Genomic DNA, 4,589 nt, shown 5'->3' with positions numbered 1-4,589 from the left:
TGTTGCTCACTGGATATTTTCTCTTTTTTAGAACACTTAAACCCTGGAGATGTTTGTGTGTAGAGTACATATGCGTTTTCTGAAATACCAACAACCATGCCATGTTCAAAATAATTTAAATAACCTCAAATTAAGTAATTAAGCAATTGAACAGGTGTTCTTAACGCTGATTGTACAAAATGATAGCTCACATAAAGCCCCCCCCTCCCATCAGATGAGCTGCTCCAAGAATGCCTCAGGCAGGTGAAGAAATGTGGTGATGAGGAACAAGATGAGGAACTATCATGGAACACTAAGTCCCTGCATGGGAAATACCATTGACAGATAGAGGAAATGGCTGAAATCAAAAACTCCTACCAGTGGGTAGAAAAGTCTGGATTAAAGAACAGCACAGAGGCTCTGATGAAAGAAGGCCAAGAACAGGCCCTAAGCACCGGTGCACCATGGGTAACAGGACCCAATTGTAGATGATACAAAACACTACACAACAGATAGTACCAGGATGTAAGACGCAAACTGAGGCCATGGACACTGAGAGGCACAACCAAGTGGCTGGGATAGTGTACAGCAGAGGTTCCCGAAGTGTGGGGCCCGCCCCCTAGGGGGGGCGCAGAGCCATTGCAGGGGGGGGCGTGGTATGAAAAGAAAAAAAAGAAGAACGCTTGGACACTGCTAGCATAATGGACAGGTTTTTGATGGGGCTCCCATACAAACGCAAAGCAGGAGATGAAGCATTGCCAAGTATGTTTCCAAACCAACTTCCTTCCAAGCCAAAGACAGGAAAATATGATGAAGCATATCTTCCCTTTGGCTTCACCTGCACAAGTGCCAAGGTAGGTCTCTGCGACAGAATTAGTTTCCCCTGCGTCGGGAGCAGCGCTGGGCTCTCCAAATCACGGACAAACAGTATCCCACAGCTGTTTATGTGTTTAAACCCATTTTGCACAGAGAGGCATTTTTTGAAAAATGTATTGACAGCAATGTTGAATATTATTACACAGGAAAAAACAACTACACGTAAAATAATCACACCGTGACGCCTCTGCCTTTCTAAATGCAGGGACAGTAACTGCGTGTGTATATGTAAGCGTGTAAAACCTGAAGATAGTCAGATTAACAGTAACAGTATTTTGTCTCTATCTGCCATTCTGCTATTCATCTCAGGTAAACAATAACGTGCGCACAGCGTGACGTGAAAAAAGGCACATACCTTTGACGTTGCGTGACGAACTCTGTATTCCTCGTCCACACGTAAACGCAAAAACTGAGTTTTAAAAAATTCGAAACGCTGTTTACGTGTGGATGAAAGGCCCAAATGCATAGAAACAACTGTGTTTTCAAAAATACCCGTGTAGGTGTGGAGGTAGCGTAAAAGAGTTAGTAGTGTATTTTATTACTACCTGTAATTTATTGCAGTTTACTTTTATTTGTTTAATTGTTTACTAAATGTTTGAGGTGTGAAATAAACCGCAATGGAGTTTGAAAACAAAATATGGGTGTTTGTGGTTGGAGGATGTGGTTGTGCGGGATGGGTTAGGTGGTGGGGGGGTGCGAACATTTTTCTTGTAAAACAAAGGGGGGGGGGCAGCAAAAAAAGTTTGGGAACCACTGGTGTACAGGAACATCTATGCTGCATATAGCCCCAAGGTCCCCAGGTCCAAATAGGAGACACCACCAAAGGTGTTTGAGAATAACACAGCAAAGGTACTGTGGGACTTTGAATTCCAGACAGGCCAACCAACCAGACGTAGTGGTGGTTGACAAGGAGCAGAAGACCACAGTTGTGATAGATGTCACAATCCCAGTCAACAGCAAGATCAGGATGAAGAAAAATAGAGAAGTACCAGAGGCTGAAGGAACAGCTGGAGCAGATGTAGAAGGTAAGAAGAAACCACGTGAAAGAATTTGACCATGATTTATTGAGATAGATAAATTAATGTACATGGTGATTAGACTCCAATGACCCATTATGGTATAACCAAATTCCAGCGGTGATCGTATTTAGGACAGGACCCTCCAAAGTCTAGAAGCGGGTGGTGGTGAAGGTGAAGACTGAAGCTTGGATGGAGTTCTGACTGAGTGGTCTGTGAGGTGGAGATGAGGAGGAGGTGGGTTGCACGAATGAGAGTCTGAAAGGGAAAATGACGGAGAGCATCGATTTAAGATTGGCCCGAAGAAGGCAGGCAAGAAGATGATTGGACGAGAGTAATGATGACAGTATTGAGATTGACAGAGTGGGAAAGAGGTGGTGATGTAGAAACCAGATAAACAGACTAACACCCAGCAAAGCTGATTACAGATCTTTCTTAATGAACTTATGCATAAGCTTCATGAGCATTACGAGGTGCAAACCCCCAAAATGTAATAGTGGCTCCAGAAAATTCCAGCACAGCATCAGAGGTGTCTGTTCAGAAGCGAGAAAGTCATCTGAACAGCTAAAACACTCAACAGGACGCTCAAACTCCAATACACACACACGCGCGCACACACACACACACACACACACACACACACACACACACACACACACACACACACACACACACACATATTTCCACAATGCCAACTTTAAATTTTACAAAGCTTTGTTTGAGTGAGGGCTGATAATCAATGGGAGGTACACTGGGAACCGAATCAGGAGTTCATGCCCCTAAAGGGCAGGTGTTGGCTTCAGCAGCACAGGATCTTCTCACACAGTGTTGGTCTCCAGGGTCCAAAAATGACTCTCATGTCTCCTATTCTCTAGTAGCCATGGCCTTATCAATGGAAGGATGTAATCTGTGTGCTGCTTCCCTGCATTGTGTGTAATTGTTTCCCCTAGTGGGAGGATGCTGCCTTAGTCAGCAGAGGAAGATAATGGTGACATACGTTTCTCAAGGTAAGTTTGTTTGTGCGTTCGAAGAATTTCTATTGACGTTTTTGGAAAGTTGGAAAGTTATAAAGCATGCCGTGTCCCTGAAGGCAAAAAAAAGAAAAGAAAGAACAGATACAAATCTCAGAGGGCAATTTCACACGAATCATTCAAAGAGATCCTCGAACCAAAGTTGCCACATTTAGAGTTCCTGAAAATCCCTGTGTGAGGTTTTATCTTCCAGTTATAAATTGCTATCCACCACCTGAAATCCATTTAACAGCTCAGTTGTGTAGCTGCATAGCAAGAAGCATACCCATTCAACTCCACTCCACTAACAGCAGTGCCAAAAAAAACTCTTTGCCAGACTGGTAGAAGAACAGAGGAAGTCCTTGTTCCATTTCTTGGTGAATAACAAGACTGCATGCTGTCATATTATTACAACATTAGCACTTTTAACAGTACTTATCTTTAGACGTTACCTCTATGCATAACTTTACTGCTGTGCCAGTCAATCCATTTTTGAAAGGAAGAACACTATGGATGACTCACTATCCAAATATGCGCCATATTAGAGCCGAACAATGTTGTCACAATCTTAGGAGAGCTATTGAAAGGCTGGGTGGTGAAAGCTGTGTTAATGTTCTGTGTTTAATGACTTCCTGGGCTGCTGTTCAGTGGCTTTGACTAACACACTTTGCTACAAAAGAGTCCTATAACACTGCCCTCAAAGAGCGTCACACGTTACTCAGACTTATTTCATCAGCCACATGATGATTAAGGGGTTAGCTATTATTCTGAAATGCTCTATCAGCAAGGAAATCACTCTCAAACAAATAGGAGGTTTGCTAAATTACTCCATAGGGGCCTTACTAAGAGCAGTACTCTGAATTCGAAGTATGTAATACTTCTGTCAGGCCAAAACCAAACACACAAAGTCAAAAGTGTGAAGATCTTGATAGCTAAATGTTAGCTTACTAGCCGAATAGTTAGCCTGCCTACAGTGGTTATGGTAGAAAAATAACTACCCTTTGAAACTATAGCCTGTATTGAATTTTTGATAACAACTATGGCTCTGTTCTGCTGTTTAGTCGGTTTGAAGGAGGTTACACTCCAATGTTCTACAGCAGGGATGTTAAACTCATTTTACTTTGTGGGCTGTATATAGTCACTTAGGTGGGCCAAAACAATAAAACTCACCTTTCTGTCACTGTGAAGAAGTTTTACTACACATTTAAACCCTGGGTTATCAATCTAATGTAACACATACAATTTAATGTACAGAACATGGAAAGACTGAGATATTGCACATAGTTGATAAGTAGCAGTGTCAGAGTGGTTGTATTGGAGAAGTCTGTTCACACTTTGCAAAAGGTATAAAACTTATGAAAATACAGCTCATATTTACCAACCATTCAGTAAGCTTGGTTGTTGTCTTAGCTGGGCCTATTCTGCCACCCCGGCCTTACATTTGACCCCCCCCATTCTACAGTTTTGCACTTACCAGTATTATTGGTTTTTCCATCGTTTAGGTTTTTCCTAAACAATGAGATATACAAAGAAAAAGAAGAGTAAAAGTAAAAGTGTGAGTTGGCAATTTTACAGTTTTGTGGGTAAAGGGTTTTTATGGTGCATCTGGTGATGAATGTGGAATTTGTTGTAATCGTCACAGAATCCAAGATTTGTGAAGAATCCAGTTTGCCATCAGGATACTTAAGATGTCAGCTGCCACTTTCTT

This window comes from Oreochromis aureus, linkage group 18 (genome assembly GCF_013358895.1).
Source record: "Oreochromis aureus strain Israel breed Guangdong linkage group 18, ZZ_aureus, whole genome shotgun sequence".
Lineage (NCBI taxonomy): Eukaryota > Metazoa > Chordata > Actinopteri > Cichliformes > Cichlidae > Oreochromis > Oreochromis aureus.
The sequence above is the reverse complement of the archived record's forward strand: the minus strand, read 5'-3'. Positions refer to the sequence as shown.